Source organism: Aquarana catesbeiana, linkage group LG02 (genome assembly GCF_042186555.1).
Source record: "Aquarana catesbeiana isolate 2022-GZ linkage group LG02, ASM4218655v1, whole genome shotgun sequence".
NCBI lineage: Eukaryota > Metazoa > Chordata > Amphibia > Anura > Ranidae > Aquarana > Aquarana catesbeiana.
Window position 1 is genome coordinate 595,177,951 of NC_133325.1, and position 16,289 is coordinate 595,194,239.

Sequence of the window (16,289 nt, forward strand, 5' to 3'; positions counted from 1 at the left end):
CGGAGCACTTTAGATTCCACCAATTGAGCCACTTCCTGAATCATATCTGGGTGGGGAAACCCTCCCCTCCAAGATTCACACCATACGAATTATGGTGTGGCCAGCCTATGGAACAAAGGGGCGGAATCACCATTATTTATCAGGCACTGTCTCTCCAATCTGAAAAGACCTCGTACATGATAGAATGGGAAAAATATTTATCTCTCAATTGGAACTTAGAAAGGTGGAGGTCCTCCTTTAATAGATCTTTCAAGGGTATCCGTAATATCTCCCTTATAGAATCTAGCCTTAAGGTAATCACCAGGTGGTACCTTACCCCGATGAGACTATTTAAGATGTTTCCCTCAGCAGACCCTAGGTGCTTCTGGGGTTGTCTATTTAATGGCACCCTAGTCCACGTTTGGTGGGAATGTCCAAGACTCAGACCCTTTTGGAACAAGATCTTCACCCTGATCCGTAAAACGGACATCCAGATACCCAAAACCCCAGCCATTGCTCTGCTTAATGACAATCTACACAATACTCCCAAACACACGAGAAAATGTATACACTTTATACTCTTGGGTGCCAAGTTAACCATTGCCAGAGCATGGAAAAAACCCAAGGTCTCCTTTAAAGTGGCCACACGAAAAATCTCCTGGATTATGTCCCAAGAGAAACTCTCAAGCATCCTCCTCGACACCAAATTGAAATTTGAGGCCACCTGGGAACCATGGGCCCGCTACTTGGGCATCTCCCTCTTTCCGGGGGTCCAGCCTTAGAGCTTCTGGGGTTACCAGAGTACACGAGGTCACCCCCCGTTGATAGGCTCTTCTCTCTCTTCCCCTCTCTACTTCCTCCTCTTCTTTCCCCCTCTCCCACTTTCCTATCCCCCCTCCTAGGAGTTCTCTTTAAACAAAGAGTATCCCTCCGATACTAGAAAATCCTCTTTCATTCACTGGGAGGCCGCCCCCTTTGGGGCTACCACATCAGGTGTTAGTAACCCTAAAGTTTTTCTCAGGTTTCTGTCTGGTCTGTTGATGTCCTATGCCTAGGGGCTCGGGGGGAATAAGCCGAGCACAGCTTGATCCCTTCCGGGGTGCTGGCGGATTCTCTACGAGGCCTCTCCCAGACTAATTTCCAGGCCTGACGGATATGCGAATGTTGGTTGTTTGGGAAGGGCTTCTGTTTATAGCTACTCTGCTTTTTGCCTTTCATCTATAACATCTGAACAATACCCAAGAGATTGGGTTTGTATTATTGTATTATTTGGTTTGCTTATGTTTGTACTTTTATACTTTTGAAAAATCAATAAAATACTTTGAACGAGTAATAGGATCAGAACAACAGCAATTGTCTTCAGGTAGCTTTAGGTGCACACTGTGCAGAGGACACAGTAAACTAACTGTAAATACTGCAGCTGCCTTCCTGTGGTACTAATAGGATCAGAAGAACACCAGCAATTTTCTTCAGGTAGCTTTAGGTGCACATTGTGCAGAGGACACAGTAAACTAACTATAAATACTGCAGCTGCCTGCCTGTGGTATTAATAGGATCAGAACACCAGCAATTGTCTTCAAGTAGCTTTAGGTACACACTGTGCAGAGGACACAGTAAACTAACTGTAAATACTGCAGCTGCCTGCCTGTGGTATTAATAGGATCAGAACACCAGCAATTGTCTTCAGGTAGCTTTAGGTGAACACTTTGCAGAGGACACAGTACACTAACTGTAAATACTGCAGCTGCCTGCCTGTGGTACTAATAGGATCAGAAGAACACCGGAAATTTTCTTCAAGTAGCTTTAGGTGCACACTGTGCAAAGGACACAGTACACTAACTGTAAATACTGTAAATACAGTAAAAACACCTGCCTACCTGTCAGTAAGAAGAGAATAACAGTAACGAATCTAGCTAAACTGAATACAGTGTATATATATAGGTGGCCTTATATAGTGTGGGGCATGTACTAAACCCCCTGAGCCATAATTGGCCAAAGCCACCCTGGCTTTGGCCAATTACGGCTCTCTGCACAGACGGCGCTGTGATTGGCCAAGCATGCGGGTCATAGTGCATGCTTGGCCAATCATCAGCCAGCAATGCACTGCGATGCCGCAGTGAATTATGGGCCATGACGCGCCACTCGAATTTGGCTTAAACGGCCCATAACGTTCACAATTCGATGAACGGTCGAACAGGTGATGTTCGAGCCGAACATGGGTTCGACTGGAGCTCGAAGCTCATTCCTACTCAGAAAAAGATTAGAGATTTATTGGATAAATTCTGGTGCCTCTTTCTCAATGTAGCCCAAATTATCCACTATGGCTCAAAATGGGCATGGTCCAGAAACATTTAGGTAAAATAAAAAAAAGGAATGAAGCTCCTGGACCAGGTGACTTACACCCAAGGGTCCTCAAAGAGCTGACCTCTGTTATATCTAAGCCATTGTTTTTCATTTTTAGAGAATCTTAAATACTTGGCATGGTTCTAATAGATTGGGATAAGGATGATGCGGTGACTATTTTTAAAAAGGGATCAACGTCTTTACCAAATAACCACAGACCTGTTAGTTTACCTTCTATAGTTGGGAATACACTTGAGAGTTTAATAAAAGACCATATAGGAGAGTTTTTGCTATAAAATACTATTTTATTTTATGTGAAGAGAGGACTCGTTGGAAAAGACCCTGATGCTGGGAAACATGGAAGGAAAAAGGAGAAGAGGACAACAGAAAACAAGATGAATAGATAGCATCATCGAAACAATGAACATGAAAATAAGCAACCTCCGGGAGACAGTGAAGGACAGAAAAGCCTGGCGCGTTATGGTCCATGAGATCACAAAGAGTCAGACATAACTAAACGACTGAACAACAACAACTATTTATGGCATAGGCAATAGTCAGCATGGGTTCACAAAAGACCTGATTTATCTGATTTATTTTTATAAGAAGGTAAGCAAAAACTTTGACAAAGGAGCCGCTGTGCGTATAGTACACTTGGATTTTGCCAAAATGTTTGACACAGTTCCCCACACACGGCTAATGTGTAAGGTAAAGTCTACAGACCTTAGTCTGTAAATGGATCGAAAACTGTCTAAAAGACCGTATTCAGAGAGTAGTGTTTAAAAATTCATACTCTGAAGTTGAGATCCTTATTTTCAACATATTTATAAATTATATTAGGTCTAGGATTAAAAGTACCATTTCAGTGTTTGCAGATGACACCAAGCTATGCAGTGGAATTACGTCCTTAGGGGATGTCTCCAACTTACAAGAGGACCTCAATGTAATATTTCATTGGGCAACTATGAGGCAATTGTGGTCTAATGTTAATAAATATAAAGTAATGCACTTGGGGGCTAAAAACATGCATGCATCATACATACTAGGAGGAAAAAAGCTAGGGAAGTCAAAGAGAAGGATCTTGGTGTTTTAGTAGATCATAAACCTAATAATAGTGTGCAAAGCCAAGCTGCACTTTCTAAAGTTAGCAAAATACTTTCTTCTATTAAAAGAGGTGACAACATAATTCTGTCCCTGTGCAAATCATTATTAAGACCTCTTTTGGAATACACAATTCAATTTTGGGCTCCAGTTTACAAAAAAGGATATCCGAAAACTGGAGAAAGTGCAGAGAAGGGCAACCAAACATATAAGAGGCATGGAAGAGCTCAGCAATGGAGAGGGATTAGCTGAACTGAATTTATTCTCTCTTGAGAAGAAGCGAATAAAGGGGGCAACATGCATAATACACTGCATAAGTGTATAATGCATAAGTGCTCCATATAGTGAACTTTATGTAGAATTATTCACTTTCACGTCATTAGAGAGGACAAGGGGGCACTCTTTACATCTGGAGGAAATAGATTTAACCTTCACATATGGAATAGCTTCTTCACAGTAAGACCTGTGAAAATGTGGCATAGATTCCCTTAAGTGGTCAAGGAGGGTTGCCAACCAATAGTGATCCTTCTCCTTGATGCTACGTATTCTCAGGTCTTTTTGCAGGCTTTGAAGAACTAGGGAGCCTATGCATTGCAAGTTTGTGGAGGCATGAGAAGCAGACTCCACAGAGTACTGAAGATTGCAGTATGTGGAACTGCTTCCTTCCAGCCACATACAACTCCTAAGGGTTCTGGGAATGGAAAACCATCGGTTAAGGGTTGATGTATGTTTTCCTCTGTTGCATGTGCAGCCACTGCAATATTGCCGAGTTCTACCTGGTGAGCATGTCACACATCAGGCAGTTTATGGGCAGGTGGAATTCCCGCTGAATTTCAACCAACTGAGCAAAGGCTGAAATGGATCCCCTGATGAAGTCACGTTACCGTGATGCCACACCTAGGGATGGAAAGGCACCTGTATTGACGCTGGCAAACAAGCTCATTGTTCGTGGAGTTCTGTCCATTATTTTGTGATTGAATGTGAGTACCCTCACTGTTTTTATCAATAAAAGCTATGTTTATTTAAAATACTACACAATCCGGACCCCCTCTCTTTTCTGATATCTCCCTTGCATCCACTGAGAGACAAAGACATATCTAGATCCATAGTGGCCCAGTACTATGGTAGAAATAAGAAGTAATTCTTACAGATTTGTATACACATGCGATTACCTCATTACCGCAAGGTAAGAGGCCATTGCTACCAGTGTGTGTTTTGCACGAAGAGGAGTTCTATTATTTCTAGGCACTTTTTGTTTGCACTCTGATGTCCTTTGCACAAAGAAGAAACGTCATAACGACATAACGTCGTTCCGCCCAGCCGTGCCATTCTGACGTAGTAGAACTGCGGCGTCTGGAAATAAGTGTTTAATTTGCACTTTGCACTTTGAAATCAGTCACTTCACAACCCACCGTGGATATTGTTTACATTATTGATCTATTTCTATTCATTTATTTATTCATTTGCATGTGCACTGCTACCTTTAGCAGTAAATTTTTTTCGTTTTGACCGGAATACAGAGGAATTGTTGTAGTGTTTCAGCTTATTCATTTTGCATTTTGCACTTTGATATCAGTCACTTTACCACACACTGTGGTCATTGTATACATTGTTGATCTATTTCTGTCCATTTATGTGTACTGCTACCTTTAGCAGTACATTTTCTCCTTTTTTGATCTGATTACTTGGTTCTCCTTTAGACAGCGCAGCACCAGCCCCCATTTGTTTTAATATTCTTACGGGTATGGTTTGACCCTTATTCGGTGCTTGCAGCAGTTTTTTTTATATACCTTTCACTTCCCACAGAGTAGCGCAGGAATATATATACACGTAATGGCTGTGCATGACCGCCTGAAAGGGCAACCCTGGGTACCTGCTTAAGAAATGCTTCACCACCAAATTGAGGACATGTACCAGGCATGACACATGTGTCATCTTTCCCTGGCTAAGGGCGGACAGGAGGTTTGTGCCATTATCGCACACCACCATTCCCGGTTTCAGCTGGCATGGTGTGAACCACCTCTGGGCCTGCCCTTGCAGAGCTGCAAAAATCTCTGCTCCGGTGTGGCTCCTGTCCACTACACAAACCAGCTCCAGCACTGCATGCCACTTTTTAGCCTGACTCATTGAATAGCCCCTTGAAAGCTTAGGGGGTAGTGGTAGTTCATAGGACAATTAAGCAGAGAAGGGGATGGAGGAGGAGGAGGAGGAGGAGGGGGTGAAGCTGAAAAATCTCACATCATCACCAGTAGCTGTATTGAAACAACAAGCTGCAGCACTGAGCCCTTTCGGCATCCTTCCGAGTTGCAAGCAGAGTTACCCAGTGTGCTGTGAACAAAATATAGCATCCCTGACTATGCTTGCCTATCCATCTGGTGGATTCTGCCCCCTTACATGATTTTGCAGAATGTGTTGTACCACAATGGGAGGTTCCCAGTTGCTATTTCTTTTCACGTAAGTCCATTCCAGCTCTCTACCATCACATGAAAGGCAATATTGTAGCATCATTGGGAAGACAGTCAGTCGCAAGGTCCATGTTACTGCTGACACGTGGCCCAGCAAGCATGGTCAGGGACGATATATTTTGTTCACAGCACACTGGGTAACTCTGCTTGCAACTCTGCAGGATGCAGGGCAGGGGTCAGTGCTGCAGCTTGTTTTTCCACCACCTCTCCATACAGCTAGTGGTGATGATGCAAGATTTGTCAGCTCTACCCCATCCTTTTCCTTCTCCATGCCCTTCTCTGCTGAATTGTCTTATGAACCACAAGTACCCACTAAGCTTTCAAGGGGCTATTCAATAAATCAGGCTAAAAGGTGCCACGCAGTGCTTCAGCTTGTCTGTGTAGAGGACATGAGCCACACTGGAGCAGAGATTCTTGCAGCTCTGCACGGAAGGGCCCAGAGTTGGTTCATGGCAGGCCAGCTGAAGCCAGGAATGGGGGTGTGCGAAAATGGCACAAACCTCCTGTGTGCCCTTAGACAGGGAAAGTTGACACATGTGCCATGCCAGGTACATGTCTTCTTAACGTGCAATAATGCACTGCAATATATTGCGCTAAATGTGCACCAACGCACCGAAATCTACTGTGTTAAACGTGCACTAATGTGATGCAATATACTGCTGTAAACCTGCAATAACTCATTGCACTAACACAAAGAAGTATACGGCAGGAAACCTGCCCTGACAAAATAAAATGACACTAAAGTAAAAATGAAAGGTTGCACTATACTCACACTGCACTATCACTAGATTCAAACTAAACTGATACTTTACACACACAATAGAATCACAATAGCCCACTATAGTACACTAACTCGCTAGTAGCACTGAACACAGCCCTGTTCTATCTCTCTCCATGCCAATATCACAGTGCAAATGACTGCTATGGGAAGAATATTTTTATAGTGTGGGATGGGACTAAGAGAAATGAGCCATTATTGGATAACGTTATCATGACAGTGTCCAATCATAGCTCTGGCAGTGCTATGTACCCTGATTGGTGAAAGCTTTCATTGCTTCAGCCAATCAGGGCTTCCAATAAACTGTGCAGCAACGCAGTACACTTCAGTCATTCAGCTGGCTGAACAAATAGTCAAACTCCAACATAACTCGGGTGTTTATCGAACAGACAAGCAGCCAATGTTTGGTCTAATCTTATGCTTTATCGGAACCATTTGCCCAACACTATTTTTCAAAGAAAGGGGACTCTAAGCACTCAAACAACAACTCTAAATTAGCTTCTTCATGCCATCCTAACATCAAGATGGCCAAGTCATGAAATGGAGGCCGCACATGCATGGAGCAGCACAGTAATCCTAATCCTAACTCAAAAAAAAGCCCTAAAAATTATTAATCATGGAAGATGAGTTTGGGCACTTTCGAGCACACTTTTCCCTTTGAATCATACATAAATTATCTCTGAAAGTATGGTCCTACCTTGAAAAGGGAAAGATTTCAGCAATATCTTAATAACTATTCCTTCAATAAATGGTGAACATGTTTGTCAACCTCCAATGTAAACTACTTGTAGAAATCAAGTAGTAATAATTAAGATGCCTGTTTGCCAACGTCCTATTCTAAAGAAAAATCATTTTGCAATTCTTTTCTCTCAAATCGTAACATTTCTTGATGCCTTTTATTGGCTAACTTGATTCTCAGATGTCTGTTTAGTAACTCAAGCAAAGTTTTAAAAGCACCTCACAGTCTTGTTCAGCGCCGTAACAGGCGAGACTACAACGCAGATGGAGTATTTTTGTTTTCACCTCTTTTAAAAACAGAATGGTCTGGCATTTTTCCATTGATTCTGAAAGAATGATTTGTCAGCGAGGACAGTCTTTTCTTTGTATTTCTGACATATAAAGCCCAAGAATCTTTCCTTGGGTTCCATGAGCGTTGTATGCATTTTGCATTTCCTTCAAGTGCAGAAGGCAAAGGAAAAACATTGGCAGTGAATGCCTGTCGCACTGCTAATAATCTTCCCATGCAGAAATATCATATCTTTTTTTTCATTTCCATGTGGCAATTAGTAAAAAAGCATAGTTTACAAATTGGACCAAAACACCATATTTGAAACTAAACTTTCTTTGAAACAAAAGAAGACTCAAGCCCTCAAACAACCACTCTGAATGAGCTCCCTCCTGCCATTATCCCATCTAGAAAGATGACAAAGTCATAGAATGGTGGCAGCACCTGCATAGAGAAGTTTGGCCAACAGGAGCCCCAATGAGACAAGTACCCTAAAATTAATCATCACGGAAGGTGAGTTTGGACACATTTGAGCAAATTTCTCCCTTTGAACCCTACAGGAACGACCCCTGAAAGTATAATACTACCATAACAAGGCAAAGATTTCAGAAACATCTTAATCACTATTCCTTCAAATAATGGTGAACATGTTTGTCAACCTCCAATGTAAACTACTTGTAGAATTCAAGCAGTAATAGTTAAGATGTCTGTTTGCCAAGGTCCTATTCTAAAGAAAAATAATTTTGCAATTCTTTTCTCTAAAATCGTAACATTTCTTGATGCCTTATATTGGCTATGTTGATTCTTTTGGATGTCCTTTTAGTAACCCGAGCAAAGTTTTAAAAGCATCTCAAAGTCTTGTTCAGTGCAGTAGCAGGTTAGACTACAACGCAGATGGAGTATTTTTGTTTTCACCTCTTTAAAAACAGAATGGTCTGGCATGTTTCCTTTGCTTCTGAAAGAATGGTGTGTCAGTGAGGACAGTCTTTTCTTTGTCTTTCTAACATAAAAAACCCAAGAATCTTTCCTTGGGTTCCATGAGTGATGTTTCCGTTTTGCATTTCTTCCAAGCGCAGAAACTAAAGGAAAAACATTGGCAGCAACTGCCTGTCGCATTGTTAATAATCTTACCACATAGAAATATCATGTCATTTTTTTTTTCTTTTCCATCTAACAATTAGTAAAAAAGGCATAGTTTACAAATTAGACCAAAACACAAAACTGGAAACTCAGCTGTTTTTGAAACAAAAGAAGACTCTTAGCACTCAAACAACCACTCTGAATGAGTTCACTCCTACCTGCTGCCCATCTAGAAAGATGACCAAGTCATCAAATGGTGGCAGCATCTGCATAGAGAAGCACTGCCAAAAGCAGTCCTAATGAGACAAGAAGCCTAAAATTCATCATCGTGGAAGGTGAATTTGAACACTTTCAAACACATTTTCTCCCTTTAAATTCTACAAAAAATGATCCCTGAAAATATGGTTCTACCTTGCCAAGCCAAACATTTCAGCAACATCTTAATCACTATTCCTTCAACAAATGGTGAACATGTTTGTCAACCTCCAATGTAAACTACTTGGAGAAATCAAGTAGTATAAATTAAGATGCCTGCTTGCCAACGTTCTATTCTAAAGGAAAATAATTTTGCAATTCTTTTCTCTCAAATCGTAACATTTCTTGATACCTTATATTGGCTATCTTGATTCTTTTGGATGTCCTTTTGGTAACACGAGCAAAGTTTTACAAGTACATCACAGTCTTGTTCAGCGCAGTAACAGGTGAGACTACAACAAGGATGGAGTATATTTGTTTTCACATCTTTAAAAAGAGAATGATCTGGCATGTTTCCTTTGCTTCCACTGGTTTGTCAGTGAGGACAACCTTTTCTTTGTCTTTTTAACAAATAAAGCCCAAGAATCTTTCCTTGGGTTCCATGAGTGTTGTTTCCGTTTTGCATTTCTTCCAAACGCAGAAACCAAAGGAAAAACATTGGCAGTGACTGCCTGTCGCACTGCTAATAATCTTTCCACATAGAAATATCATGTCATTTTTTTTTCTTTTCCATCAAGTATTAAGTAAAAAAGGCATTGATTCTTTTGGAAACTCAACTGTTTTTGAAACAATAGCAGACTCTTAGCACTCAAACAACCACTCTGAATGAACTCCCTCCTACCATCTTCCCATCTTGAAAAATGACCATGTCATCAAATGGTGGCAGCACCTGCATAGAGCAGCACTGCCAATGAGAATCCTACAGAGACAAAAACCCTAAAATTCATCATTGTGGAAGGTGAGTTTGGACACTTTCGAGCACATTTCTCCCTTTGACTCTTACAGAAAAGATCTCTGAAAATATAATCCTAAAGTGACACGGCAAAGATTTCAGCAACATCTAAATCACTCTTCCTTCAACAAATGGTGAACATGTTTGTTAACCTCCAATGTAAACTACTTGTAGAAATCAAGTAGTAATAATTAAGATGCCTGTTTGCCAATGTCCTATTCCAAAGAAAAATCATTTTGCAATTCTTTTCTCTGAAATCGTAACATTTCTTGATGCCTTATATTGGCTATCTTGATTCTTTTGGATGTCCTTTGGGTAACACGAGCAAAGTTTTAAAAGCACATCACAGTCTTGTTCAGCGCAGTAACAGGCGAGACTACAACACAGATGGAGTATTTTTGTTTTCACCTCTTTAAAAACAGAATGGCCTGGCATGTTTCATTTGCTTCTGAAAGAATGGTTTGTCAGTGAGGACAGTCTTTTCTTTGTCTTTCTAGCATATAAAGCCCCAGAATCTTTCCTTGGGTTCCATGAGCGTTGTTTCCATTTCCTCCAAGCGCAGAAGCCAAAGGAAAAACATGAGCAGTGACTGCCTGTCACGCTGCTAATCAACCTTCCCACATAGAAATAGCCTGTCATTTTTGTTTCCACCTGGCAATTAATAAAAAAAGACATGGTTTACAAATTAGACTTAAACACAAAATTGGAAACTCAGCTGTTTTTGAAACAATACAAGACTCTTAGCTCTCAAAAAAAAAACTCTGAATGAGCTCCCTCCTGCCATCTTCCCATCTAGAAAGATGACCATGCCATCAAATGGTGGCAGCATCTGTATAGAGCAGCACTGCCAACAAGAATCCTTCTAAGACAAGAACCCTAAAATTCATCATCGTGGAAGGTGAGTTTGGACGCTTTCAAGCACATTTCTCCCTTTGAATCCTACAGAAATGATCCGTGAAAGTATAGTCCTACCATGCCACGACAAAGATTTCAGCAACATCTTAATCACTATTCCTTCAACAAACGGTGAACATGTTTGTTAACCACCAATGTAAACTACTTGTAGAAATCAAGTAGTAATAATTAAGATGCCTGTTTGCCAACGTCCTATTCTAAAGAAAAATCATTTTGTAATTCTTTTCTCTCAAATCGTAACATTTCTTGATGCCTTATATTGGCTATCTTGATTCTTTTGGATGTCCTTTTGGTAACCCAAGCAAAGTTTTAAAAGCACCTCACAGTCTTGTTCAGCGCAGTAACAGGCTAGACTACAACGCAGATGGAGTATTTTACTTGTAAATAATTTTATTTTGTAAGTAAAAAGAACATGTCATCCAAAACAGAAACAAAATCAGCTTACAAACCGTATACTTATTAATCAAATACAGACTTATATCAAGAGATGAGTATAGTAAATTTTCCCTTACGGGGACAGATACAATAAGGCCATACATGAAGCCTAAGTTTATAAACTAAATAGAAGCTTAGTAGGGCAAAATAGAGTCCTGGTAAGTGGTAGTGTCTGTGAGACAAGCCACATAGATGTGAGTCTAACCTCATACCTGGGGCCGACCGGCATACCACCCCAATGGGATCATACTGTGGAAATGCCAGACAGTCCTTGGACAGAGGCCACCGACCCCTCGGCTCATCACAATAACCAACCTCTGACTATGTCTCTAGCCCCCTTCATTCTATAACCAGACTGTGGAGTGTGCGCTCCAGCTGCCTGGCTGCTGTCATGCCTTTCCATTTAGTGCCAACCAGTAGCCAGTAAGTCTGTTTCAAAAGAAAAGAGATAAAAATGAGAGCGTAAAAAAAACAAGAAAGATTTAATAATATGAGAAATCAAAAAACCAGAAAAAGAAGGAGGACCGCCTACTGAGGTTCAAACGTATATCAAGACTTTTCAGTAGACATCCTGTAGAGGAGACAAGAGAGTCTAAGGCAAGAGGAGTGAAAGGGGAGAGTGTAGAAAAAGGGGGGGGGAGGAGCTTAGTATGAGTACCCAACTGTCTAAGGAGCTTGTGGTGTGGACGGGATCAAGGGAACCTTACAAAAATTGGCCCAAGGCTCCCAGATGGCAAAGAACATTACATTTTTGTCATTTATTTTTGCTACAATTTGTTCCTGCGCCATAATCCACGACACCTTCCTCTTAAAGCCCTTAAACGAGATGCTAGGTTTCTTCCAGGACTTTGCTAGAGATATTTTAGCTCCTAATAGGATAAAGAACATTAATTTCTGTGAAGATTTAGGAACATTCCTTACCCTTCCATTAAGCAACGCAACGGAGGGGTCAGGAGTGATTGTGTGCTGCAAGACAGTACTGATTGTGTAAAAAACTTTCCTCCAAAATGATCTGATTCGAGGACAGGACCACCATATGTGCAACATAGTACCTTCCAGCTCGCATCCCCTAAAACAAAGGGGGATGACCCCGGAAAGATGACCGCGATGCGAGCAGAAACATAATGCCAATGTGTTATTAATTTAACGCTGGATTCTATTAAAGAGATGTTTAGTATACCTTTAAAGGATCTTTCAAACCTGCAAAACCAGTCCTGTGACGTCCATGAATTGTCTAAGTCCTCCTCCCAGGCCCGAGCATAACCAGGCTTATCTGAAGAGGATTTTAAAGCGGTGTAAATTAATGAAATTCCTCCCCTCTGGACTTCAGTGTTGGAGCACCAGTTTTCAAAGGGAGTCAGTACGGAATTCTTTTAGTGGAGTTTCCAGATTGAGTGTAGAAAAAGGCTGATTTGGGAAAATCTAAAGAACTCAGATTCTGGCATGTCTAATTCGTTCTGACAATGAGTCAACATGATCAGACAGTTTGGGGAGAGGAAATGACCAATTCTATATAATCCTTTATCCGTCCACCATTTAAAGGCCTTAATTACCATTCCTGGCTGGAACTCTGGGTTATGAAAAAGGTGCTCTAGCGGTCTGATAGGTGAAATGAGGTTTACGATGTGAGAAGAGCTTCGTACACATGGCTATAGAATGGGAGAAGGTGGGGGACAGATGGAGTATTTTTGTTTTCACCTCTTTAAAAACAGAATGGCCTGGCATGTTTCCTTTGCTTCCGAAAGAATGGTTTGTCAGTGAGGAAAGTCTTTTCTTTGTCTTTCTAACATATAAAGCCCCAGAATCTTTGCTTGGGTTCCATGAGCGTTGTTTCCATTTCCTCCAAGCGCCCAAGCCAAAGGAAAAACATGAGCAGCGACTGCCTGTCGCACTGCTAACAACCTTCCCACATAGAAATATCATGTCATTTTTGTTTCCATCTGGCAATTAGTAAATAAAAGACATGGTTTACAAATTAGACCAAAACACACAATTGGAAACTCAGCTGTTTTTGAAACAATACAAGACTCTCAGCACTCAAACAAACACTCTGAATGAGCTCCCTCCTGCCATCTTCCCATCTAGAAAGATGACCATGTCATCAAATGGTGGCAGCACCTGCATAGAGCAGCACTGCCAACAAGAACCCTTCTGAGACAAGAACCCTAAAATTCATCATTGTGGAAGGTGAGTTTGGACGCTTTCGATCACATTTCTCCCTTTGAATCCTACAGAAATGATCCCTGAAAGTATAGTCCTACCTTGCCACAGCAAAGATTTCAGCAACATCTTATTTACTATTCCTTCAACAAATGATGAACATGTTTGGTTAACCTCCAATGTAAACTACTTGTAGAAATCAAGTAGTAATAATTAAGATGCCTGTTTGCCAACGTCCTATTCTAAAGAAAAATCATTTTGCAATTCTTTTCTCTCAAATCATAATATTTCTTGATGCCTTATATTGGCTATCTTGATTCTTTTGGATGTCCTTTTGATAACCCGAGCAAAGTTTTAAAAGCACCTCACAGTCTTGTTCAGCGCAGTAACAGGCGAGACTACAACGCAGATGGAGCATTTTTGTTTTCACCTCTTTAAAAACAGAATGGCCTGGCATGTTTCCTTTGCTTCCGAAAGAATGGTTTGTCAGTGAGGACAGTCTTTTCTTTGTCTTTCTAACATATAAAGCCCCAGAATCCTTCCTTGGGATCCATGAGCGTTGTTTCCATTTCCTCCAAGCGTCCAAGCCAAAGGAAAAACATGAGCAGCGACTGCTTGTCGCACTGCTAACAACCTTCCCACATAGAAATATCATGTCATTTTTGTTTCCATCTGGCAATTAGTAAATAAAAGACATGGTTTACAAATTAGACCAAAACACAAAATTGGAAACTCAGCTGTTTTTGAAACAATACAAGACTCTCAGCATTTAACCACTTGACCACTGGGCACTTAAACCCCCTTAATAACCAGACCAATTTTCAGCTTTTGGTGCTCTCACATTTTGAATGACAATTACTCAGTCATGCAACACTGTATCTATATGAATTTTTTGTCCTTTTTTTCACACAAATAGAGCTTTCTTTTGGTGGTATTTAATCACCGCTGGGTTCTTTATTTTTTGCTCTATAAAAGAAAAAAGACAGAAAAATCTGTAAAAAAATTAATTTTTCTACATTTCTGTTATAAAATTTTGAAAATTAGTAATTTTTCTTCATATATTTTGGCCAAAATTTATACCGCTACATATCTTTGGTAAAAAATAACCCAAATTAGTGTATATTATTTGGTCTTTGTGAAAGTTATAGCGTCCACAAGCTATGGTGCCAATATCTGAAAATTGATCACACCTGAAGTACTGACGGCCTATCTCATTTCTTGAGACCCTAACATGCCAGAAAAGTACAAATACCCCCCAAATGACCCCTTTTTGGAAAGAAGACATTCCAATGTATTTAGAAAGATGCATGGTGAGTTTTTTGAAGTTGTCATTTTTTCCCACAATTCTTTGCCATATCAAGTTTTTTTTTTTCTTTTTTTTTTTCACAAAATTGTCATATTAGCAGGTTATTTCTCACACACAGCATAAGCATACCACAAATTACACCCCAAAACACATTCTGCTATTACTCCTGAGTATGGCGATACCACATGTGTGAGACTTTTACACAGCGTGGCCACATACAGAGGCCCAACATGCAGGGGAGCACCTTCAGGCATTCTGGAGCACCCATGCCAATTCTGACATTTCTCTCCTACATGTAAAAATCATCATTTATTTGCTAGAAAATTACATAGAACCCCAAAACATTATATATTTTTTTTAGCAAAGACCCTAGAGAATACAATAGCGGTCATTGCAACTTTTTATCTCGCACGATATTTGCGCAGCAATTTTTCAAACGCGTTTTTTTTGGAAAAAAAAATGTTTTTTGCTTTAAAAAAAAACAAAACAGAAAGGTTAGCCCAATGTTTTTGCATAATATGAAAGATGAAGTTACGCCGAGTAAATAGATACCTAACATGTCACCTTTCAAAATTGCACACGCTTGTGGAATGGCACCAAACTTCGCCACTTAAAAATCCCCATAGGCGACGCTTTAAAATTTTTTACTGGTTACAAATTTTGAGTTACAGAGGAGGTCTAGTGCCAAAATTATTGCTCTCGCTCTACCGATCACAGCGATACCTCACATGTGTGGTTTGAACACCGTTTTCATACGTGGGCGGGACTTATGTATGCGTTCACTTCTGCATGCGAGCACACGGACAGGGGCGCTTTAAAAAAAAATTTATTTTTTTATTGTTCATTTTACTTTATTTATTTTAGTTTGACACTTTTTTCCAAAAAAAAAAATTTTTTGATCACTTTTATTCCTATTACAAGGAATGTAAACATCCCTTGTAATAGGAATATGGCATGACAGGTCCTCTTTACAGTGAGATATGGGGTCAATAAGACCCCAAATCTCACCTCTAGGCTGTGCCTGAAATTAAAAAAAAAAAAAAAAAAGATCCTGGCTTCGATCGTAGCGGTGAGTCGGTAGAAGCACCGGAGGGCGGCGGGAGGGGGGGACATCCCCTCTCGCCTCCCGTAAGAATGATCAAGCAGTGTAACAGCTGCTATGATCATTCTTATGGTGTAGGGAATCACCAGCTGAAAGAGATGATATCTGAATGATGCCTGTAGCTGCACCCATCATTCAGATATCCCCGCACAAAGTCAAGGACGTCGTATGACGGAAGGCCGGAAGTGGTTAAAACGCTTTTTTTTTTTAACACAAAGTTGTCCATTTATACAATATTTCTAACACATAGCATGTACATATCAAAAATGACACCCCAAAATAGATTCTCCTACTCCTCCTGAGTATGGCAATACCACATGTGTGAGACTTCCACAGCCTGGCCACATACAGAGGCTGGGTATGGCTGAGCATGGCCGAGTATGGCTGAGCATGGCTGGGTATTTCACAGTAT

General features: G+C 40.6%; 5 non-coding genes across 5 annotated transcripts; all 5 read right to left on the minus strand.

Annotated features, from left to right (window-relative positions):
- Window positions 1-8,042: 8,042 nt before the first annotated feature.
- On the minus strand, window positions 8,043-8,257 carry LOC141130194 (small nucleolar RNA U3). The gene has a single exon (XR_012242035.1). It is a non-coding gene; the product is annotated as a small nucleolar RNA U3 (small nucleolar RNA).
- Window positions 8,258-8,944: 687 nt separating this feature from the next.
- On the minus strand, window positions 8,945-9,156 carry LOC141130193 (small nucleolar RNA U3). The gene has a single exon (XR_012242034.1). It is a non-coding gene; the product is annotated as a small nucleolar RNA U3 (small nucleolar RNA).
- Window positions 9,157-9,822: 666 nt separating this feature from the next.
- LOC141130192 (small nucleolar RNA U3) lies at window positions 9,823-10,037 on the minus strand. Its single transcript, XR_012242033.1, has one exon. It is a non-coding gene; the product is annotated as a small nucleolar RNA U3 (small nucleolar RNA).
- Window positions 10,038-10,717: 680 nt separating this feature from the next.
- LOC141130190 (small nucleolar RNA U3) lies at window positions 10,718-10,929 on the minus strand. The gene has a single exon (XR_012242031.1). It is a non-coding gene; the product is annotated as a small nucleolar RNA U3 (small nucleolar RNA).
- Window positions 10,930-13,353: 2,424 nt separating this feature from the next.
- LOC141130181 (small nucleolar RNA U3) lies at window positions 13,354-13,568 on the minus strand. The gene has a single exon (XR_012242028.1). It is a non-coding gene; the product is annotated as a small nucleolar RNA U3 (small nucleolar RNA).
- Between the last annotated feature and the right edge of the window lie 2,721 nt (window positions 13,569-16,289).